General features: G+C 44.4%; 1 long non-coding RNA gene across 2 annotated transcripts; it reads left to right on the top strand.

Moving 5' to 3' along the window:
• The first annotated feature begins 12457 nt into the window (after window positions 1-12457).
• On the top strand, window positions 12458-25108 carry LOC310744021. Of its 2 annotated transcripts, none has more exons than XR_014539352.1 (3): window positions 12458-12711; window positions 13791-13961; window positions 24805-25108. It is a non-coding gene; the product is annotated as an uncharacterized lncRNA (long non-coding RNA). The 2 variants fall into 2 exon arrangements; XR_014539353.1 differs by lacking the exon at window positions 24805-25108 and adding an exon at window positions 20829-20890.
• The last annotated feature ends 285 nt before the right edge of the window (window positions 25109-25393 follow it).

Here is a 25393-nt window from a genome sequence, read left to right as displayed (position 1 = left end):
AATAATGAAATGTTTACATTTCAATCTAAGCAATACATTTCAATGATGATTTCAGTTTTAGAACAGTGCCCTAAAAGAAAAGGGGGAAGAAGAAGAGCAACAAAGCAAATTTCAAAATAAGATCCAAGCCGTTGGCTGAAATTATTATTGTCGTACATCTGGAGTTCTTGACAAAAATCTCCTGTTGGATTCTCATTTTTATACAGGGATTTTTGCCTCTTTAGCAAGATATTCTCTGTGCTCCTGCTAAGAGCATTTGGAGCTGAAATGTGCCCATGTGAAACGATCTTGTGGACTGGCTGTTAGAAACTGTGCTCAGCAAAAATGAGGCTGCAAATCCCCCTTGCATGGACTTGACCACTTCTGTCTAAGTGGATTCCTCTAAACGCCTGTGCCTCTTCAGTCTAGCTCCGTTTCAGAGCTGCAGCAAAGCATGTAATAACCACAGCAAGGGTTCATAACTAGGCTATGAGCGGCCACAATTTTATGTGCTGTGGTTGCAAAGTCACCCGTAGATAACGTTTTATCTATTAATCAGGAATATTAACAAGGCATACTTTGGGTTGTAGGCGGTTCTGCATTTTAAATGCATTTTGAAGTTCTGCGAGTACATTTTGTGTGGCATAGCAGAGCTTAGAAGCTGCAGAGGGATCTGGTTGTGTGGGAAAGATAGATCCTAAGGAATGTCCCACTGGGTTACAAAATACACGGGTCCTGGGAACACATTCTCAGATTATGGGGAACTTTAGAATTATTCAGCTCAGGACGGTCTGTGGTTGGTGCTAAAAAGCCCCACCTGCCATTGAGGGGAGGAAGAGGAAGAGGAAGAGGAAGAGGAAGAGGAAGAGGAAGAGGAAGAGGAAGAAGAAGAAGAAGAAGAAGAAGAAGAAGAAGACTCATACATGTTTGAATATATTTGTTTAATTTTTGTGCTTTGGCATTAACATTTGAGGGGACTGCAGAAGTAGTATATGTCACTTTTAGAATCTCATGCAGTGACTAAGAGCTGTTCGAGACCATAAAGTAATAGAAAATGTGTTCTTTTATATGCCTGTTGTCTTTGTCCGTGGAGTTTTCTTGGCAGGGATACTGGAGTGGCTTGCCGGTTCCTCCTCCAGGTGGATCACGTTTGGTCAAAACTCTCCACTATGGGGGGGCCACTAGGGGGCGCATCGGAAGATGGCTGACAATAACATCTCTCCGACCCACACGAGGTAATTTGGAGGCTATGATGGGGGTAATTAGCCTCCTTAAACCCCCCCCCCAGGATGGGGGAGGGACGGCCCTTGCCTGCTGTGCCCTATACCACCCCCGAATTTGTGGGGATGGGGGCACTAGGCACAAAGCCCTCCTGTGGGATTTCGGCTCTCCTGGATGCCGTCCCTGATTCGCGCCACTAGCTGCAAGAACTTCAAAAGAAACAATTTGGATGAGGCGAATTGCACATACTTCAAGGAAGAAGGGGGAGTAAAGACTGCTGACAGAAGAGATCTCTGATAAAACAAGACAAGAATAAAACATGAGAGGATACGTCAAGATACGGTACGGCAAATGACTGAGGGGGGAGGGGAAAAAACCTTTCCTTTCCTTTTCTATGTGATTAAACAAGAATCCCCTCCCCTTATGAGTCAGAAATGTCGTTTTAAGGACTTAAGCTGTGGATTTAAGGCTGTGTGGAGATAAACTTTCAAACCAAAGCATGTTTCAAGAAGAGCCTGGAAGGTATAAGAGCTTTGGAATGACGCAGTTAAAAATGCCGTCGCCATTTTGGGAAGCTCTGTCGGAGCTCTTGAGTCTGGGAGGAGAAAGAGAGAAACAAAGCTGTTTATATATTGTGGATTAAACTCCTCAGTGGGACTTAAGAGCGACAGTTTCGCAAGATTGTGATGGAAAGAGCGATGTTATCTATGAAGGAGATGATATATGGAAACCATCGGGACTTGAGGATTGGAAGAATGGAAAATTCACACAGGACTATTATTACTATTGGTGTTTATCGGCTTAAGGAGACTATCAGAAGAGATCATAAAGAAAAAAGAGAAAATATATGAACAAGATGTGATGTTTCCAAGCAAGATAAGATGGGATAGAATTACGAACTCTGTCTGGACTGATTTGGACTGATCTGGACATTAACGCAGCAGCAAGAAGATGATCAGAATTCCCCTTCGGATCTTGAAGTATGGGTCCCCCCAACAAAATTTAAAATTTGGCTTTGTAATTGGGAATTTATGTGATGTGATTTAATTTGATGTGATTGGCCAGTTAATAAAAATTATTTTTTTAAAAAACAAAACTCTCCACTATGACCTGTTCATCTTGGGTGCCCTGCTCAGCATAGTTCATAGCTTCTCTGAGTTATTCAAGCCCCTTCACCACGGCAAGGCAGTGATCCATGAAGGGGCTTCTCTTATAAGTCTTTATGGATCCCTATGCAGCAAAAACACTGTTATCCACTCACAAGAGGGAATTATCACTAGCCTTGGGGAAAACACCTTGGTTTTCAGATGGAGTCTGAGGGAAAATTCCAAGACAACTTCAAAACAGCCTAATGAGGATTAATCATGTTCAGTGGTCACAGAGTACTCTCTCTCTGTGTGTGTTTGTAATATAAAATGGGGTGGGAATTGAATGGAGTATTCTGGTAAAGGACTTGAGAGGAGCCTTGAACAAGAGCACAACACGCTGCAATGATGTGTTGCAGGCCCCATTTGTGTATATCTCCAAATGCCCGTTCCACTTGAAATCCTTTCACAGAAGCGAGAACATTTTTCATGGCTTACTTCTGCTTCATCTGTGCCATCCATGATGGAGCAGATTCAAGCACCTTTATCAACAAATGAAGTGGGGTTTTTTGTAAACTTGTTGCAGAAGATTATATAGTTGAACCTTGGAAGCCAAATGGAATCTGTTCTGGAAGTCCATTCGACGTCCAAAACATACGGAAACCAAGGCACAGCCTCCAATTGGCTGTAGGAAGCTCCTGCAGCCAATCAGAAGCCGCGCTGGATGTTCAGGTTCCAAAGAACATTTGCAAACCAGGACACTCACTTCTGGAGCCAAAACGTTCAACTTGCAAGGCGTTCGTCAACCAAGGTACGACTGTACATAGTTCTCTTTGTGGAAATCAATGGTGAACAGCTTTCTCCCTAACTGGAAAAAGTCCAGGTAGTACAATACTATGTGGATACAGTGGTGGCAAAGGAGAAGGACATTTCTATCACCATCATCACCATTTCCAACGGGCTTCATAGGAATTTTGGGCACAGATCCCTACCACCAGCCCTCTGTCTTACTGCAATCACACTGGGCGAACTGCATCCGAAGGCAGCCTCTGTCATTGTTCTCATTATTCTTAATACATCTAATGCTAGGAGGAGTCATATCTGTGGCCTGAACACATGAAGAATGAATTTTGCCAGTTATTCATTTTTGCAAGAATATTTCTATCAATTCACTCTTCTCCTAACCAAATACATTGAATTTGAATTTTTGGGGACAGGAAAAAATGGTCAATGTTTTCACATCACATTTCTAGGACTCCTTATGGGCACTCAAGGTCTTTCTGTTTTGGTACCTGGCTAGCAATTTGGCAGAAGCCATCTGTTTCCATGGAGACTGGGCACACACCTTGCTATTCTTATCTCTATGTGTGGCTGAATAGTTCACCTTGACTATTTCATTGGAACAGCAAAAATAATAATGCACACACACACACACAAACACCATTCTCTCCTGCAAAGCCTTTTCTGCAACATCTGAGGTTATGCATCTCTGCTTTCACATTTATAACCTTTATTTAGCATCAGCAAACTGCTATGTTGTACAGAATGGAGCCAGGAGCCAAGGCTGGTTTGCATGAGTCTTGCTGCTTGGATTTCATTCTGCTGTATATATGACTCCTACGTGTCATGATATATTTTGATAGTAAAGTGTGTGGGGCTATGAGATTTTCCTTGGCCAATGGGATAGTCTTTCCATTCAAGCCAATAGCACTTTATTACCCATTGTTTGCAAATGCAACTAATTAACATTTCCAGAAACAGTTTGACAAGTTCTTACTCGTTGCATCCTGATAACAGGTTGTTGTTTTTTTGTGAGTCTCCCAACTAAGCTGTTAAGTTCCAGCTTGTCCATATGAGGGATAAGTCAATTTTTTAACAGAAAACCCTTAGGAATCGTCCTCCTCATATGTACACTGAATGCATGGCTGACGGGTTGTGTAGCCATAGTATGTGGCAGGGACGCATGACCCACCTACCCCTCATCTGAACACTCCTACAGTAAAGGTAAAGGGACCCCTAACCATTAGGTCCAGTCGTGACCGACTCTGGGATTGCGGCGCTCATCTCGCTTTATTGGCCGAGGGAGCTGGCATATAGCTTCCGGGTCATGTGGCCAGCATGACTGAGCCGCTTCTGGCAAACCAGAGCAGCACACGGAAACACCGTTTACCTTCCCGCTGGAGTGGTACCTATTTATCTACTTGCACTTTGACGTGCTTTCAAAGTGCTAGGTTGGCAGGAGCAGGGACCGAGCAATGGGAGCTCACCCTGTCGCGGGGATTCGAACTGCTGACCTTCTGATCGGCAAGCCCTAGGCTCTGTGGTTTAGACCACAGCGCCACCCACGTCCCTACAGTAGACATGTATTAAACATTTATTTGCAAGCCTAAGGAGTGTATTCAATTTTATGACTCTTACGGTCTTAGAAACTGAATCTTGAAAATGGGATTGAAGAGCAGTAGAGTTCTCTCCATAACTTATATGCAGTGCCAGTAACCAGAAAACATCATTAAGCCCGTTGTTCAAATAAAGCTTTAGAAACAAGGACAACCAGGGAACACATATTGAGTTGAAAAATCTCCATCCTTTTAAAACAGGTTTAACTTATTGAGGAATTGAAAGTGGCTCTTTGCTCCTCTCTAGTGACCAGGGGTATTGATCTGCAAAAATTGTGAAAGTTTTGCCAGTAGTTTCAAGTTACAATCCCAAGCCTCAAAATAAAAATAAACATGAAACAAACCTAAAAAAAAAACACCTTTGTGGGTCTGTGATTCTAGAATATATTCTAGAATATAGTCAAAAAACAGGCTAACCAAGACATTATGTCACTCATTCTTAAGAGCTGGGATTTATTCAATTTTCACCTACTTGGTAAAAAAGCTACATTGAAGTGAAATGTGCACGACATCACTAATAAGCGATGAATGAAAAGTGGCACATACTTTCTAATGACTTTATAACTTACCGTTCATTCATAAGGACTTCTGAAAATCACACAGCAGCTTAGTCAGGCTTTTCTGATGAGATAAAGTGTTGTAAAATAAAGGGTGTCTCACAAAATATACATATTAATAATATTCCTTAATACCTATATAGATCTAGATAACCTCCCCGTGAAGGAATGACAGCTTTTCAGTAACATTATCAGTAACTTTCTCATACTGACCTAAAAAAAAGCAGTGCCGCCAGTTGAAAAAGCATCTCTCCTGCTCTAGCAGCTTAACAAATGAAATAGGAAGCTTCAGCATAACTGTCATGCCATGGGATCTTTGCCTCACTTCTGAAAATAGGTTAGATATTAGGGATTTGTAGGTATTGCGAAGAAAACTTGACATTAGCAACTACCTGCCAAAGCCTTGGGCAAGATAGCAAACTCGTGACCCAAACATTCCACAAGCAAAATGGCTACTTTTCTGAATGATGTGCATGTTAAGGCAGATGTCAAAATATATCCAGCAGAAGAAGTAGTTGCCTATCTTCTGCCATTAAGTGAGTGCATACAGAGGTGTACCTTGCACCCTTGGCAATCACTGTCTCTCACTGTCTCTCTGACTTTCGCACCCCCCTGGCCCTGCACCCTTGATGGGGGCCAACATGGCCAATGTCTAGGTATGCCTCTGAGCAGTGGCATAGCATGGGTTGCCAGGGCCCAGGGGGCTATGCGGAGGGGGTGGGTGGCAGGAAAATGTACAGAGTAACATTCTACTGCCTAATAGCATCCACATCACCCAGGAGATTGCAGAGGCAGAGATAAAGAAAAGAAGAGTTGTTCCGTTGTCTGGAGAGGCCATTTCCTGGTTCTCATGCAGAAACCATTTTCAATGGAGCCCAGTTATGGAAGTCTACAGCTGTTTTGAGGCAGCACTGGGTGTTGAAATATTATAATAATAATAATAATAATAATAATAATAATAATAATAATAATAATTATTATTATTATTATTATTATTATTATTATTATTATTATTATTTATACCCTGCCCATCTGGCTGGGTTTCCCCAGCCACTCTGGGCAGCTTCCAACAGAATATTAAAATACAATAGTCCATTAAACATTAAAAGCTTCCCTAAACAGGGCTGCCGTCAGATGTCTTCTAAAAGCCTGGTAGTTGTTTTTCTCTTTGACATCTGGTGGGAGGGCGTTCCACAGGGTGGGTGCCACTGCTGAGAAGGCCCTCTGACTGGTTCCCTGTAACTTGGCTTCTCTCAGAGAGGGAACCGCCAGAAGGTCCGCGGCACTGGACCTCAGTGTCCAGGCAGAACGATGGGGGTGAAGACACTCCTTCAGGTATAATGGGCCACGGCTGTTCAGGGCTTTAAAGGTCAGCACCAACACTTGGAATTGTGCTCGGAAACATACTGGGAGCCAGTGTAGGTCTTTCAAGACCGGTGTTATGTGGTCTCGGCGGCCGCTCCCAGTCACCAGAGCGCATTGCAGTAGTCCAAGCGGGAGATAACCAGAGCATGCACCACTCTGGCAAGGCAGTCTGTGGGCAGGTAGGGTCTCAGCCTGCGTACCAGATGGAGCTGGTAAACAGCTGGCCTGGACACAGAATTGACCTGTGCCTCCATGGACAGCTGTGAGTCCAGAATGACTCCCAGGCTGCGCACCTGGTTCTTCAGGGTCACACTTACCCCATTCAGGACCAGGAAGTCCTCCACACCAGCCCACCTCCTGTCCCCCCAAAACAGTACTTCTGTCTTGTCAAGATTCAACCTCAATCTGTTAGCCACCATCCATCCTCCAACCACGTCCCTAACAATTTTGTGCCTGGGGCAACCACCCCTGTGGTTTGTCCATGCTGCGCCCCTGCCCCTGTGTGCACAGATTAGCTACAGTTTTTGTGGTTGGCCCAGAAACTCTTCTTATTCAGGTTCTTGCTTAGGCTTTGCTGCCAGCTCGGGTTTTTCCATGTGTAAATCTGCACACACTGACCAAACTGTTGCCACTGATGCTAAATATTGTTATTATGGCTATTTTATACTTTCTCAGTCAAAACTCTCTGACTAATGATCTTCCGCCATCTCTCTATATCTGCCAGCCCATTAGCCTATATTTATAAGTCAGTGAGAGCTAATAATGAATAATAATGTTCATTAGCTGGCCTAAGAAAACGTGGCCTTTTGAGTCCTCCTTCCTGTCCAGCATATAAACTAGCAGGTCTAACTGTGAAGTAGTAAGGCCTATGGACAACTTGGAGATAACTGTAGGAGTCTACCTGACAGTTGCCAGTGTTTCTGAACTTTGTCATTGCCATCTGCCATTACGGGGCACCTTTGTCCATGGAGTTTTCTTGGCAGAGATACTGGAGTGGCTTGCCGGTTCCTGCTCCAGGTGGATCACGTTTGGTCAAAACTCTCCACTATGACCTGTCCATCTTGGATGGCCCTGCACGGCATAGCTCATAGCTTCTCTGAGTGTTATTCAAGCCCCTTGAAGCTGAGGCTCCAATACTTTGGCCACCTCATGAGAAGAGAAGACTCCCTGGAAAAGACCCTGATTTTGGGAAAGACGGAGGGCACAAGGAGAAGGGGACGACAGAGGACGAGATGGTTGGACAGTGTTCTCGAAGCTACCAGCATGAGTTTGACCAAACTGCGGGAGGCAGTGGAAGACAGGAGTGCCTGGCGTGCTCTGGTCCATGGGTCACGAAGAGTCGGACGCAACTAAACGATAAAATAACAACAACATTATGGGGCACCATCTTGAATCCAATTCCATGCAAGCCCTGCTGTCACTGGAAAACGATACCAATAAAAATGTTAAGCATAAAGAATTGGTCTCCTTTCTTGTGACAGCAGCAGTCGGTTGCTTCCGACTGGGAGGAAAAAACCCCTCTCCCACCACAGAAACTTTGACCCAATACAATATAGCACTTACGGAATGCTTAACTCATCATTGGAGGGTGATAAGAGGAATAACAAAGAAATATGGGTTTTGGCTCTGTATGGGCTTGATTTAGATCGTTTATCAGCAAGAGTACAGTAATCTCCTTTCTGTCTCAGTTGCTGCAGCCACTACGGAGAAATTATCTTAATGCTTTAGATTGAAGTATACCCTGCGGTTGTGAGCTGAATCTGTAATGTAAAAAGATTTTCCAAGTTTGCTTTGATGCCATGCAGAGGACTACATGCAAGCTTTAACATCTGTACAGGTATTTGTCTTGGAAGACAACTGTGTTTGGTAATTGTTTTTAAATTTTTCAATAAAGTTTGTAAAGAGAAAAAATAATAATAACTGACATTTGGCAGACTGCCCACCTCAAGGTTGGAATGCAAAGTAACAGGCTTCACTTTGAGATAAACTTTTAGCCTCTCTGTCGCTCATTTCTTGCTCAACCTCACCAGGGCAGGTTACAGCAGTGCAAAAATGCAAAATTAAAATCATTTAGAACTATTTACCATTAAAGAACATGGAAGGTGCAACACACAGACACACACACCCATATAAAGGCCAAGGTAAACATATTCAGAGTGTGATGAAAGCTATGCAATGGTGCCAGATGTACCTCTGTGGAGAGGGAATTTCACAGATTAGGGATTGCCACAGAGAATGCTCTATACTGAACCACCACTCCCTGAATTTCTGAGGTACCGCTAAATTAAAATAAATATTTGTCAGGAAGCCGAAGAAGCTCCACAGGTGGGTAGTGAGATATAGGTAAGAAAAATATATACAGTGATACCTCGGGTTAAGAAATTAATTTGTTCCAGAGGTCCGTTCTTAACCTGAAATGGTTCTTAACCTGAGGTGTGCTTTTGCTAATGGGGTCTCCTGCTGCCGCTGGCAAGCAATTTTCATTCTTATCCTGGGGCAAAGTTCTTAACCTGGAGCAACCACTTCCAGGTTAGCGGAGGTTGTAACCCAAAGCGTCTGAAACCCGAAGCGTCTGTAACCCAAGGTACCACTGTATGAGGAAAGGAAAACTTTGGGGGCGGGTTTCCTTAAGACTGTGGAGTTTGAGAACTCTCAATGAGATCTTGACCTTCACCGTACTGAAATCAAATGCTCATTTCTAATAAAATATACTTGTACAATGTTTTCAGACAAGACACAGCAGGTAGGTTATGTAAATAGTTGAGCCCTGACGGAAGGGAGGAGAAAGAACATAATGAGCAAACATTCAGGAATAAAATATATTTGAATTTTCTTCTCAGAAAAGAGCTGTGCTCATATGCCTGTGGCTTTCTCTTCCTGAACAGAAAGCTGGTGCGATTTGATTAATCACATTTCTATCCTGTCCTGTTCCAGGAGGGAACGGAAGGTGATTTGCATAGGATTGCCACAGCCTTGTGAGATGGGCTAGGATGAACGAGAATCTGACTTGCTCAAAGGCATTTCACGGCTGATGGGAGATTTGGTTTCACATATGCAGACCAACAATCCAGGCAAAACACTACCCTGATTCTCAGTGTCAAACTAGAGTCAAATAGCGCCAAAACAGCCATTCATTGATATGAGCAATTAATGTGCATTAAGAAAAAGGCATTGTGGGATGGCCAAGTAGGATTGGGACCAGAGTGGAGAGGCTTAAAAGAAGAAGAAGAGTTTGGATTTGATATCCCACTTTATCACTACCCGAAGGAGTCTCAAAGCGGCTAACATTCTCCTTTCCCTTCCTCCCCCACAACAAACACTCTGTGAGGTGAGTGGGGCTAAGAGACTTCAGAGAAGTGTGACCAGCCCAAGGTCACCCAGCAGCTGCATGTGGAGGAGCGGAGACGCGAACCCGGTTCCCCAGATTACGAGTCTACCGCTCTTAACCACTACACCATACTGGCTCTCTTCTGGTCTCACATCACCTGATGAAATTCACTTGATGAAATGTCCTGAACTGGCAGGACTTTGGGGAGGAGGAAGAGGATCCCAGCGAGGGGTGTAGCTGGGAGTGGGTCACACAGGAGCAAGTTGGGGATGGAGAAGGAGAGGATGGTGTAGATAGTAAAAAGGTAAAGGAAAGGACCCCTGGATAGCTAAGTCTTGTCAAAGGCTACTATGGGGTTGCGGCACTCATCTCGCTTTCAGGCCGAGGGAGCCACAGGCAGCTTTCTGGGTCATGTGGCCAACATGACTAAACTGCTTCTGGCACAACAGATGACCATGACGGAAACCAGAGCACACAGAAACGCTGTTTACATTCAGGACACAGTGGTACCTATTTATCTACTTGCACTGGTGTGCTTTCAAACTGCTAAGTTGGCAGGAGCTGGGACAGAGCAACAGGAGCGCACTCCATCATGGGGATCTGAACCCTGACCTTCCAATCAGCAAGCCCAAGAGGCACAGTCGTTTAGACCACAGCGCCACCCGCATCCAGTGTAGATAGTACTCATGGGAAGAAAGAGGATGGTGAGGGGCTAGGGGCCAGTGCACAAGAAGCCGAACAGCAGCATCCTTTGCCAGAACCAGAGAGGCCCCCATCCCCATGAACATGGCGGGTCCTAAGACATAGGGAACAGTGGGTGGGGCACTCCAGGAAGCAGAGGCAGGCTAGGACCTGCAGCCTAGTTCACTAGCTGGCCAGGTGGGGAAGGAGACATGTGATTCCTCAGCTGCGGCAAGCTGAGAGCAGGTGAGGGTCACCTGCCCAACCAGGCCAGATGCAGCAATCAGCAGGCATAGCATCAGAAGGCAACAGAGCTGAGGTGCTGGGTCTGCTCAACTGTCCACATTGACGGACGTCACCAGGGATTCTCCTTCTTGGGTTTCTATTTCGGGATTGACTCCGGACTGTATCCTGACTGCTGAACTTCTATCTTGGCTTACTTGGACAGACCCCAGACAGACTGTGTTTCCTGATCTTTGGACTTTGTGTGGATTGGCCTCTGAATTTCACCTCAGCACACTGTCTGTCTGCCAGGTAGTCCAGGGGATCAGGACATGAAATTCACCCCAAAATTTACCTCCAGGGTGGAAGCTCTCACTAGACCCATTGAAAGCCTTTCTCCCAGGTCTAAGAACAGCTTTGTGGTGTCAGGAGGTTTTCATCAGCATCAGAAAAGGGTTGCCTTCCCTCCCCCTATGCTCCTGGTCTTGCTTGGAGCCCTGCCTGCCCCCTCCATGGCAGCTATTTAACCTTCAAAAACGTGTGTGTTAATTTCTTGCACACAATAAACATCACTTCTAGTTTAGTTCTCAGTTGGAGTATCATGACACATATTGGCATAAGTAAGAGAGATAATGTCTTCTTGCTCCACTCGGTGCTGTAATGCTACGCATATTCTCACTAAACATGGTTGTTGATCAGGCGTGTTCACAGAGAGAGGCCCTTTCAGAAGTGCCTCAGGAGAGCATGAAAGCTGTTGTACAACCACAGAATTTCTACTACATTATTTCCCAGGAATTAACTGCCTCGGAGGAACAACTCGTCCATTACTCAATTGTCATAGGATTTTTGATTTAGGAGATGACATTTTCCACCTCTTTCCCACAATTACGGCTGCTCTGCTGGCTGGTTGGGCAGCAAGCGTGATAAGAGCTATGAGGGGAAAATATAAAGAACAACTGAGTAACACAATAAATTCTGAAGCACAGACATAGGGTTGCTTGGTCCTTGCAAGCCCACGGGCTCTGCCTGTCACCAAGGGATCGGAGGCGATGTTTGAATGTGTGGCCTGTTTCTTTGATTGCTACTGTAAGGGTGGCACAGAAACAGGATTTCCCCAGTTCCCCAAATCACAGAGGCTTAAGCGATGGGAAAAACCACCCCTGGCAGAAATTTTCATTTGATGGGACTCAATAACCCTACCTGCTACCTGCCAGAGGATGTTGGCAGCATAGGGCCATAATTACTAACAATAGAAAGGGAGGAGGGAGAGTAGCTCAGTGGCCAGCAAGCACTGGCTATGCCTGCCAAGCTTCTAGTAGAGTCATCATTAGAGTTGGGCCTGGGGGAATCCAAGCCCTGAATCTTGGGTCCTGATGCCTTTATCTCCTGCAGATCAGCTGTGTGGTCTGTGCAAGTGTGTCTCAAGCAGCTGAACTGTTGTGTAATGGAGAGCACAGCCTTGTAAGTCTCAAAGAAGACCTTAACATGAAAGGAGAGGTCCAAAAAGGTGTGAGATGTAATATAAGCAGTCAAATACAACATTTCCTGTTTGCCTAGAGTGGACATGCAGGGGAATGTTGGTCCATCCAGTTGAACTTCCTGTTACACCTGCTCTGGAAGCATCCTTCCTTTGCATGTGACCAGGCAGGTGGGCGTGGCCCTTCCAGACCTAACAAAAGGGCCAGTCACGCAGCCATCATCCTCTCTCTTGACTCTTCTTCCTCGTGATGCCATGCTCTCTTGATACTGATGTATTTTGCTGTCTGCTGGCTCTCAGCCACCAGGACATAGACTCATACCCATATGGGATGAACTCAAACCCTCTTCTGTAACTCTAAACTGAAGAACACCTTCAGGGACCCAACTGTGAACTGAATGTGAGTAAACTTCTTATTACTTTTAAAAGAAGCTTCCTGTGTCTTTATTCTCTTTAGGAGGGATAAAAGGGGACTTACAAGGAACCAAACCCAATCTGAAAAGCCAGATTGGATTGCTTAAGTAAAGAGATTCTAACAAATCTGCAACTAGCTTCCTGCTGTGTAAAAGGGGGGAATGTACTCTGCTGTATGAATTCACTCACTAGCATGAGTTAGGAAGGATAATATTTAATCAATATATCCTCTCCTGCTACCCACAACATTCCCCAAAAAGGTACCACGTGGCAGCTGTAACACCATCTTTTTTTTTTTTTTTTTTTAGAAGAAGAGTTTGGATTTGATATCCCGCCTTTCACTCCCCTTCAGGAGTCTCAAAGCGGCTAACAGTCTCCTTTGCCTTCCTCCCCCACAACAAACACTCTGTGAGGTGAGTGGGGCTGAGAGACTTCAAAGAAGTGTGACTGGCCCAAGGTCACCCAGCAGCTGCATGTGGAGGAGTGGGGACTCGAACCCGGTTCTCCAGATTACGAGACTACCGCTCTTAACCACTACACCACACTGGCTCTCAGCTGTAACACCATCTTAAGGAGATGAGAGGAGATGGTCAGGCCAGGCTGGGCCACGAATAACCACCATGGGACCACTGTTCCCTTGCTCAATTCCTGTCCCCCCCCCCTCTCTCTCTTAGCTGAAACTCCCTCATGCTCAAAACAAAAGGCTGAGGCTCCTTTTTGGGAATTTTAGAGAGCAGAAGGGAGACAGCTTTCCATAAGCAGCTGCTCTTGATTAAAAGGCAAGAAGTGGATTTTAACAGCACTTTTGTCAAAACACTGCCCATGCCACCCTATGCCTGCTTACTCAGAAATAAGCCTCGTTACATTCAGTGGGGCTGACTCCCATGTAAATGTGCATCAGACGTCTTATAGCAACATTAGCCACACAGGACAACCTTCCCCTGCCCCTTATTTTTAAGATGTAAAAAGGGAATCTGCACCTAATGCTTGCTTTCCTTTGAGTACGATGCATAGGATTGCACTCCTGATGACATTTCTAGGGGTCTGTGTTTCAATTGCTGCTAGATCTGGTTGCTGACGGACAGATAATGAATATCCAGTATTTCCTGTAGAGAAATCTGTGCGCATTTCTGTTGGTCTATTTTGGGTCTGCATGTGTGATGGACAAAAACAAACAAACAAACCACTCTTCTTTGCTGTGAATCCAAAAAGGTGGCTAACCGTTTGCTAAAGAAGGTGTGTGAATATTTAATATTTCATTAATCTGTTGTTGTTGAATGCATACTAGTCTTGTGTGTTGCAGTGTATAGCTTCTGCTAGTGCTTTTTGTCCACTCACTACTAATCTGAGCTGGAAATCATCTATATTTTCTGGTTTCCCCTTTCTGTTACTCTGAATCCTTTCTCTTCATCCATCAGTATATACAGCCATTCTCTTTAACCTATCGCATACATACACACATACTGGTTACATGCTTATCTGCCTTTTGTAGCCAAAGGCCTTCCACCTTCAACTAATGCCCCATCTTAAATCCCTACCCCCCTTTTTATTCCCCCCATCCCTCCCTCTCCCCCCCCACAAAAGACTTCCCTCAGCTCCCCTCTCTGATTTATTTGCACATATTAGTCTCTGCATGTTAAAAATTGTACACATCATTACCTTATCTGTCCTGTATTCTATTAATAAATTTGTGAATGTTTATTCAAAACCTGCCAAGGAGTCCAAGTCATTTTGTTGTTTTTTAAGTAGTTTGTAAAAAGTTCCCAATCTTCCTTGAAGTCACGATTGTCCTTCTGATGTAGTTTATGTGTCAACTTTGCCAACTCTGCAAAACTCATCAGTTTTTCTTGACATTGTTCTTTCGTTGGGATTTCCTCCTTCTTCCATCCTTTTGCTAACAAGACTCTTGCCGCTGTTGTGTTGTTGTTTAGTTGTTTAGTTGTGTCCGACTCTTCGTGACCCCATGGAGCAGAGCACGCCAGGCCCTCCTGTCTTCGACTGCCTCCCACAGTTTGGTCAAGCTCATGTTAGTACCTTCGAGAACACTGTCCAACCATCTCGTCCTCTGTTGTCGCCTTCTCCTTGTGCCCTCCATTTTCCCCAATATCAGGGTCTTTTCCAGGGAGCCTTCCCTTCTCATGAGGTGGCCAAAGTATTGGAGCCTCAGCTTCAGGATCTGTCATTCCAGTGAGCACTCAGGGCTGATTTCCTTCAGAATGGATAGGTTTGATCTTCTTGCAGTCCATGGGACTCTCAAGAGTCTCCTCCAGCATCGTAATTCAAAAGAATCAATTCTTCGGTGATCAGCCTTCTTTATGGTCCAGCTCTCACTTCCATACATCACTACTGGGAAAACCATAGCTTTAACTACCGTGTATGGACTTTCGTTGGCAAGGTGATGTCTCTGCTTTTTAAGATGCTGTCTAGGTTGCCGCTGTTGTAGCATACATAAATAGATTCTTTATTTTTCTTTCTTTTTCTTTCTCTGTTTAGGGAAGCTTTTAATGTTTAATAGGTTATTGTATTTTAGTGTTTTGTTGGAAGCCGCCCAGAGTGGCTGGGGGGACCCAGCCAGATGGGCGGAGTATAAATAATAAATTATTATTATTATTATTGGCGGGTCTCGTCCTAAAATCCCTAACAAAAATGCTTCTGGTTTCTTTACAAATTTCATTTGAAACATTTTTTCCAATTCATTGCATATCATTTCCCAAAATTTTTTTACTTCTCTACATTCCCACCACATATGATACATAGTACCTTCTTTTTCTTTACATTTCCAACATATATTTGACCCGGTCTCCACACTGTGTACTTAGCCAGTGTGCCATAGCCTAGCTCTCTAGTCTTTAATTTTTCTGCTACTTCTTCCTCATCCTTGCTTCCTCCCTGCTTAGAACTCTCTCTAGTGCCACACCCTTTATCCTCCATGCAGTTAAGTTGCTTTCCTTCTCCAGTGGGGCTGCCCTGCCCACCTCTTGTCTTTTTGACTGACCTCTGCAGCTGAGAGTGTAAGTGGAAATGCAGCGCCAGTCGCTCCTGCAAAGGTAGATTCTTATGTTCGCTCAACCTTTCTGGAGAGTGTCTTTTCAATCATTCCTCCGTGTATTCTGGGCTTGCTGCTGCAAACAAACCATCAATATTCACCCAGCCTCAGCCAGATAAATATTCGTTTAGTGCAGTCTCTTATTAGAGAAGGAAAAGAAGGTTTGTGGTAGAAGACAGCACCTGCTTTATGCCACTGTAATCCCAGCTGGCTCCAGTTATTTTATGTCTGGTTTTAAAGTGGAACGGTGTAGAGAGGGAGGTTTGAAAGTAAATCAGATTTATATAGTTTGAGACAATGGAAACACATGGACAATTCGCCCCGCCACTTCTGATGGAATAAATTCCTCACAGGAAAACTTTTAACTTCATTTTCATTTCGGGGAAGAGAAGCGGAACAAATTGAGTGGGATCTCACCTAAAAATTGTCAAGACAAAATGTTAGCTTGGATAGGCTTTCTCCTCTATTGTAGCTTTAGCAATTTCTTACCTCTTTGGGGGGGGGGCAGTGGTGGATTTCATTCAAATGCTTACCCCAAGGAAAAGGAGGCAGTAAGTCAATGTGTGCAGGTCTCCGCCTTTCAACAGAAAACACAAATATGCTCTCAGAATTCCTGTTTAGGCATTCTAATAGGCACCTAGCTGTAGACTGAGCTGATAAGGCTCGACATTTTACTACTTGAGGCTGCAATTGTGTGCACATTTCCAGCACAATCCTACAGTCCCTCGGGGAACATAACGTCCCCAGAGACCTCCCTGGTTTCAGAAGCCTTCTGGCCACTGTGGGAAGGCCCACTGTTGTGGGTGAGGCATTCCTGGAGTGGATCAGGAGAGTTTTCAGATCTCTGGGATCCAAACCCATCTTACTCCCAACACACACACACCCCATGAAAACCCCAAAAGCTCCTCACCCCATTCCCCATGAACAAGAGAAAATACACCTTAACGCTCTAGAATTTCATGTGAACAGGACAGACCCTCCCAGTGCCCCTACTTTCCAGGGGCAGTCCTGGATTTACAGAAGCCTTCCCGGTTTCTGATTTGATCCTGGAAGTTCCCACTTTCCCTTAAAAGGTAGGTCCATTCGTGACCGACTCTGGGATTGCGGCACTCATCTCGCTTTACAGGCCAAGGGAACCGGCGTACAGCTTCTGGGTCATGTGGCCAGCATGACTAAGCCGCTTCTGGCGAACCAGAGCAGTGCACGGAAACGTCGTTTACCTTCCCGCCGGAGAGGTATCTATCTATTTACTTGCACTTTGACGTGCTTTCAAACTGCTAGGTTGGCAGGAGCAGGAACCGAGCAACGGGAGCTCACCTTGACACAGGGATTCGAACCGCTGACCTTCTGATCGGCAAGTCCTGGGCTCTGTGGTTTAACCCACAGTGCCACCCGCGTCCCTTAGGACGTTCCTATTTTCATCTGAGAAATGTTGGAGTGCATGGAGTTATGCAACCTGTGAGCCAAGGAGATAAGTAACTTCACAACCTTTAGAAGACATCTGAAGGCAGCCCTGTGTAGGGAAGCTTTTCTAAAAAAGCATTTTAATTTGATTTTACAAATATAAATTTATAACCATACTGAATACACATGCATATAAAGAGATTACTCTGAATCTCAAGACTTCCCCCCACCCCCTTCCATGGCTCTTATTGTCAACATTTCCAACAGCATATTATTTCGTAATCTATATTTTATATCTCTCCATATTGTCCTTAGTATTTGTTACATTTACAAGTGAGATTAAAACCCTGCTAATATTTTCAACTGCTTACAGTGGTCTCCTTCATAAATTATAAACTTTCCCGATACTTTCTAGAATTTCTTGTCTTCTTGGTCCCTGAGCTTTCTGGTCAGTTTTGCCATTTCAGCATAGGCCAACAGCTTGGTTTGCCATTCCTCTCTGCTAGGAAGCTTTTTAATGTTTAGTGCTTAATTATGTTTTTCTATATGTTGGAAGCCATCCAGAATGGCTGGGGCAACCCAGTCAGATGGGTGGGATATAATAATAATAATAATAATAATAATAATAATAATAATAATAATGGAGGAAAAGGGCACCCCTATTTTCAATGACAGGGTGGAAAGTACACTGGGCCTGAGATGGGTGTGCTTATTTTTCCTCTTCACTGATAATGTTGGGTGTAGGGATAGATACAGCCTATACTGTGCTATACTAAAGGTAAAGTTAAAGGACCCCAGGATGGTTAAGTCCAGTCAAAGGCAACTATGGGGCTGCAGCGCTCATCTCGCTTTCAGGCCGAGGGAGTTGGTGTTTGTCCACAGACAGCTTTCCGGGTCATGTGGCCAGCGTGACTAAAGCACTTCTGGTGCAATGGGACACTGTGACAGAAATCAGAGCGCACGGAAACATTGTTTATCTTCATGCCACAGCAGTGCCTATTTATCTACTTGCACTGGCGTGCTTTCAGATTGCTAGGTTGGCAGGAGCTGGGACAGAGGAACGGGAGCTCACCCCGTCGCAGGGATTCGAACCGCCAACCTTCCAATCGGCAAGCCCAAGAGGCTCAGTGGTTTAGACCACAGCGTCACCCGTGTCCCTGTGCTATACTATGTTCGTACCAGCAGAGCTGGGGAGCAGCCAAGTACACTTGCCATGGGCTTTGGAGGGCTGAGCCGGCCAGGCATGGGTCTCCAGGGACTGGCTGCTTTTCAGATTGAGTTTATAATTTTATTCCAACAAGACGCTTGCCCCAGGCCTCAGACAAGCTCTGCATGGGCCAGCCTAAGAGCCCAAGCCCTACAGGGCTTTGGATTGGGCAATTTCCCCATCACAACTGCTCTTTACTCGAGTCTTGTAGGATTACTCTGTTACACCATGGAAGTAAGCTCTGCTGAACTCAGCACATCCGTGAGATTGTGTTGTCTGTCTACCACCTCATGCAGTCCAATTTGCTCCAAAACCTAAGCGATCATTTCCCATCGTGGTCCCATTCATCATCTTACAGTCACAGGGCTGACAGACAATTTGATGTGGTAAAATTACTATGAAGCATGCCATTTTGTCCTCTCTGTTCTGTAACAGAACTGTCTCAGAAACAAACATGTTTATTATCATGAGTGGACTGACATAGAGAGCAAAAGTCAGTACGATTAGCAAGGAAGATTTTTCTCCCCCTTTTCTGTGTACCAGCCTCACTGATTTTACCACAACAGGGGGAAATATTTTGGCTCGCTCCGCAGACTGGCATTTTTCTTTTTAAACCAAAATGCAAAAGGAAGCAAATAAATATATAAACAAAATCAAAACATTGCTATAGTGCATTTCTCATAAAACTCAGTGACTTACTGCAGCCCTCGCAGAAAAACAACGCCATGTCAGGCACTGTACATAAATATAATTTTACAACAGCAAAAACTGAGCATGAATCTGTTCCACAAGGCCATAACACTTTTTCCCTCAGCCGGTAAAGGCTTTAAATTGTAGAATGATATCGGAGTTATTTGTATGTAGATAATAAATAGCATTTGCTTCCATATAACATTTGGTGCTCAGGGAAAAGCAGAGAGAGCGCGAGTGAGAGAGAGAGACATATTTCTAGCTTAAAAACACTTTTAGCGCTAACACATTTCTGATGTTTTCCCACAACATTCAATATGCTCAATAGAGAAGCCAATTGAGCTTTAAAGAGGGTTTTGAAGACAATTTAGACTGGTGCTCAGATGTATCAGGGAAATGAAATTGCCCTGAAATAAAAAACCTATTTACCTTGGCTTCAACAACGGGGCCGGCGAAGAAAAAGCATTTTATATATATTAAGAAGTCACCTATCAACGTGATTGTCTTCATCTTCATTTCTGTTGCCCCTAACAACAACCAGACAACATGAACATGACCTATATTTTCTTATCAAAATTGCTTCCCTCTGTTTGTTGCTCCCAGATTGTCCATGTATGCTGGGTTGTGGCCGCTGATTTCTGCTGGAAGTGGAATCGCTTGCCAACAACCACAAAAATGAAAGTAGACCATTTGCAAAGGGGTGTGGGCAGGGAAAGGTACATATGATAGTAGCATAGAATCATAAAATCACAGGATTGTAGAGTTGGGAGGGACCTCAAGGGTCATCTAGTCCACCCCCTGCAATGCAGGAATCTCAACCAGATTATATATGACAGATGGCCAGCCAACCTCTGCTTAAAAACCTCTAAGGAAGGAGAGTCCATCACCAATTTCCTGTTCCAATGTCGAACAGTTCTTACTGTCCGCAGGTTATTCCTGATGTTTAGTCAGAACCTCCTTTTTCGTAACTTGAATCATTCGGTTTGAGTCCTAGCCTTTAGTACAGGAGAAAACAAGCTTGCGCCATCTTCCATGTGACAATCCTCCAGATACTTGAAGATGGCCATCATATCTCCTCTTTACCAGGCTATCATATCTCTTTACCAGGCTAAACATACCCAAGTCCTTCAACCATTCCTCATCAGGCTTGGTTTCCAGACCCTTGATCACCATGGTCACCCTCTTCTGCACAAAGATTATAGACAGAGGTTCTGAGATTACACCCACAAACTCCTTTAGTCCCAATTGTCACTTGTTGGATAGCATAAAAAGAAGTCTCTTTAATTTTGCTGTTGAACATCAAAGCTTTAAATTAGGCTAACATTCTGTTGATAGTCATCTGTGGAATGTGAAAGCTTACCTTACTTACGTTTTGATTTGAAGGAATTATCCCACAACTTGGCTCCTACACTTGCTAAAAGGCTTTTTATGTACTTCTAGTTAAATACTTCAGTATTTTAAAAGGTGGAGGGAACTTTATTTGACAAGTGGATAATTAACACAAGTAAAAGAAGTAAATTATTTGTTTGACAGTAGTTTCTGCTAGTTTGAAGGCCTGCACCAGATCTATTTTAATAACAATAATTTTAATAATAATGTTATTATTTATACCCCGCCCATCTTTCTGGGTTTGGGTGCAGCTCATCAGGCCCTGGAGATATGAATTCATTTAAAGTAGCTATGTGTCCCCTTACCATCCCTTTTCTAGCTTTGGTTTTAGCACCCTCATTGCATCATTCATTTCTGTTATCAACAGGTTGAGCACTGCTTCCCTTTGGGGTGAAGACAGAGGCAAAGTCAGCATTCTGCCGTTCTGCCTTTTCTCTGTCACCCAATAGCATTTCTCCATCTTCTCCATGCAAGGAACCTACTACTCACTCGATCTTCCTCTTGCTTTCAACATAGCCAAAGAAACTTTTCTTATTACAGTGGTACCTCGGGTTACATACGCTTCAGGTCACATACACTTCAGGTGACAGACTCTGCTAACCCAGAAATCGTGCTCCGGCGGCGCGGCGGCAGCAGGAGGCCCCATTAGCTAAAGTGGTGCTTCAAGTTAAGAACAGTTTCAGGTTAAGAACGGACCTCCGGAACGAATTAAGTACTTAACCCGAGGTACCACTGTATTTTCAACATCTCTTGCAAGCTTGGGTTCATTCTGAGATTTGGCCCACCTGACCTTCTCCCTGCAACTGTTGGCTACTCCTGTATACTTTTCCTTCTTTCTTCCATTTCTGATGCATGCATTTCTTACACCTCAGTTCATTTGTAAATGCAAAAGTGGATGTCCAGCTACAGTCAGCTATCCCTTAACTCTGTATAATGAAACCCAAGAGGACATGAACACTTCCTCCGAAGGTTCCTTGTATAGTGGTACCTTGGTTTACGAACTTAATCCATTCCGGAAGTCTGTTCTTAAACCAAAGCGTCCTTAAACCAAGGCGTGCTTTCCCATAGCAGCGGGGGACTCAATTTACAAATGGAACACACTCAACAGGAAGTGGAACATGTTCTTATTCCAAGGAAAAGGTCACAAACCAAAACACCTACTTCTGGGTTTGCAGCGTTCTTAATCCAAGTTGTTCCTAAACTAAGCTGTTCTTAGACCAAGGTACCACTGTACTTTCATTTCATCAATAGGCTCCTCCCTGTTGGTGAGGCCCAGGTCTAAGAGAGATGATCTCCCTTGTTGTTGCTTCCACTGCCTTGGAAATGAATTTTTCACCGAGGCAACTGAGGAATTTGATGGACTTTTAACATTCTCAGCAGAGTTTGAGTCCCAACATACATTGGGGCAGCATATGAAAGGAATGATTCGTTTTCAAGCAGCCATTTTTGATAGAAGTGCTTACCTTTCATTTACATTTCAGATGATTGCTTATGTAAATATTATGCCATCCCTCAATTTTCAGTTACTTGTGTGTGTGTCGATACTCAAGGTGAAGTGACTGTTCACTTCCAAGGCTGCCTAATTGATTGCATCATATAAAGCACAGGAAATCTCTGATTAGAAGTTTTTTCGCATTTCTCTGAGGATTTGAATGAGAACTTTCAGTCCAGGCTCACTGGAGTCAGTTGCCAGGATCCAAAAACCATGAAACTAGTTGTGCGAGCCCAAAAGGAGCTTTACATCTTGCTTTTCCTGAACAGTATCCTTGGCAAGCTGCTTTTGAAACTGAGAATTTCAAAAACAAGCTTGCAATGTGGCACAGTGGTGGGCTATTAAAACAATTCTACAGGGCTGGAGGACCCTCGTGTGAATCTAGAGTAGCTCTTTGGATCCCAGCCAACATGAAATATGATTAATGTGCTCCTTTATAGTCCAACACGGCTGTGTGGATTTGGAAGCTTATATGCAGAGATTACTTTTACACCAATCAGTTCCAGGCCAAAAGAGCTTTGGGGCTACTTTTGGATGTGAAGTTATTATAGTTATGTTTACCTGACCTACTGGTGACCTTTGAGCTCACTAAAATGTTGATGTCCAGTAGTGATGTATGGAAGTGAGAGCTGGACCATAAAGAAGGCTGATCGCCGAAGAATTGACGCTTTTGAATTATGGTGCTGGAGGAGACTCTTGAGAGTCCCATGGACTGCAAGAAGATCAAACCTATCCATTCTGAAGGAAATCAGCCGAGTGCTCACTGGAAGGACAGATCCTGAAGCTGAGACTCCAATACTTTGGCCACCTCATGAGAAAAGACTCCCTGGAAAAGACCCTGATGTTGGGAAAGATGGAGGGCACAAGAAGGGGACGACAGAGGATGGTATGGTTGGACAGTGTTCTCGAAGCTACCAGCATGAGTTTGACTAAACTGTGGGAGGCAGTGGAAGACAGAAGTGCCTGGCGTGCTCTGGTCCATGGGGTCACGAAGAGTCGGACACAACTAAACAACAACAAATGTTGATGTATGCAGAATGAACTGTTGTCTTTATTGTTTTGTTGTAGTGACATGATACTTTCTATTACTTATGGGACACATCTAGAAATGTCACAAGGAGCCATTGTATTGTACTTCCCAAGGAAGCTACTAAGGCCGCAATGGGCGATCACAGTGGTCCTCCAAGGAATCAGTTTGTTAAGTCACTGAGCTATGAACATCCTCACCAAAATTGCCCCCCCCCCTGCTGCCTCTGCCATTTGAATTAGAAGAAATTTGCCATTAGAGCTGATGGCAATTCCCCCCCTCATTTGGAAACTGCAGGCCCAGGGCCCAGTCTGGATCACAACTACAGGAAAGGCAAAGAGTTAAAGCCTGCCCCCATCCTATGCCAGGGTCCCAATTCAGGTTTCTGTTTCCTTTCTTTCTCCCCACCACAGCCCGCACCGGCAATTTGCTGAAGGAAAAGCTTGCACTCAGGAGCAAACTATGACTGTGTACACATAACAACAACTTGTTGGACTGTTGTTGTTGTTGTTAATACCCTGTCCATCTGGCTGTGTTTCCCCAGCCACCCTGGGCGGCTTCCAACTAAAGATTAAAAATACATTAAAACATCAGTCATTAAAAACTTCCCTAAACAGGGCTGCTTCCAGATGTCGTCTAAACGTCAGATAGTTGTTTATTTCTTTGACATCTGATGGGAGGGTGTTTCACAGGGCAGATGCCACTACCGAGAAGGCCCTCTGCCTGGTTCCTTGTAGCGTAGCTTCTCAAAGTGAGGGAACTGCCAGAAGGCCCTTGCAGCTGGACCTCAGTGTCCGGGCTGAACGATGGGGGTGGAGATGCTCCTTCAGGTATAGTGGGCAGAGGCCGTTTAGGGCTTTAAAGGTCAGCACCAACACTTGTGCTCGGAAATGTACTGGGAGCCAAGGTAGGTCTTTCAAGACCGGTGTTACGTGGTCTTGACAGCTGCTCCCAATACATTTACATTTAAAGCACCTTTAAGCACCCCCTGAAACCTGGGAACTGTCAATTTCTTCTCACAGCACCCTTAACAAACGACCGTTCCTGGTGTTACCGGAAAAATCCGAGGGCTCCCTTGGACAAAAACAAAGACACCAACCAGGATAACTTGGAGCAAAACAGCAGCCTGTGGGCTTGGCCTTTATTGAGCTGTTGCAACAGGGTGCTCCCCTCACTTGCAGGAGAGAGGAAAGACACAGAAAAATGGTGTGCAAGGTCTTATACTTTGAAATTCCCATCCTGTAGATCAAGCCCACCCCCAGAAACATCATGCATACATCACAGAAAGGAGGAGTTGAGGGAGGATTTGTGGTGGTAACCTGAGTGTCCTGTCACCTGGCTGGTTCCCCCTTTCCCCCTCCCCATGAGTACTTTTCAGGTGACAGAGGGGAGTTTGCATTTTCCTGCCCCAAGAGGGAAGAGCTGATTATTGTCCTTTGTTCCAGTCTGTGCTGAATCCACTCCCATATGCAAGTTCTTTGTGACCTTGATGGTCTTCTGTCTAGGACCATCAGGGTTGGCATAGCAACTGGGCAGGGCTCCTGTGGATGTGCTGGTATGCTGAAGGGATTATGGCTGCACTGTATCAAACCTTCCCCATTTTGTAGTCCTTCCTTCATGGAGTAAAATAAAAGTGCAGATCCGATGTATGGTTGATTTTCTATGAATTTATAACAGAAGCGTAGCGTATGTAGTGTGTGAGTGTGAGTGTGCATGAAGTTTGTACAAACTGAATGATTGGGGGGGGGCGTTTCCTGCTACACTGGGATTCCGTAGAAGGGGAAAATACTGTTTTGGCTGTATACTATACATATTTTCCTTTAGAGCAATTTCCCCTGCTGCTTCAGAGTTACAGGTGTGAAGGTGTCAAGACCAGAAGCTCTGTAAACAGAGAACTGAGAGAATCTTTTTGAAGGGCATTCCCTGTGGCAAGACGTGATTGGACTTACAGAATGATCATGCATGCTCGACAGCTCTGCCACTGTGTCTTTGCAAGTAAATAAAGAAATCTCTCTTGCAATGGATCGGTATTTTACAATTTCCACGCAAGGCAAATACCTAGAGAAATGATGCTAAGGCAGCTTCTGTTTCTATCTTGCAAGCATCACTTGGCAATAAATAGCAACAGGTTTTTCTCATTTCTGGAACTGTGATTTGGCATTCAGATTCTTCTTTTATGTTCCATTCTGTACGTCAGGTGGATTATTTGTGGACTTTAGGCCTGGATGCTAAATTTTCTTCCTGATGAAAATGTCTAAATCCCATTAAAGCCAGCTGCCCACTAGGTGAAATTATGCGCAGGTATTAAAAGGACAAATATGCTCTTTAAGCTTTCGGTAATGTGTTGGTGCCCGAAAGCCCATCAAAAGGAAAATGCTCTGCATTTAGGCTGGCTGCCGTTCATAATATTTGT

This window comes from Podarcis filfolensis (assembly GCF_964270895.1).
Source record: "Podarcis filfolensis genome assembly, chromosome: 10".
NCBI classification, from domain to species: Eukaryota; Metazoa; Chordata; class Lepidosauria; order Squamata; family Lacertidae; genus Podarcis; species Podarcis filfolensis.
The sequence above is the reverse complement of the archived record's forward strand: the minus strand, read 5'-3'. Positions and strand labels throughout refer to the sequence as shown.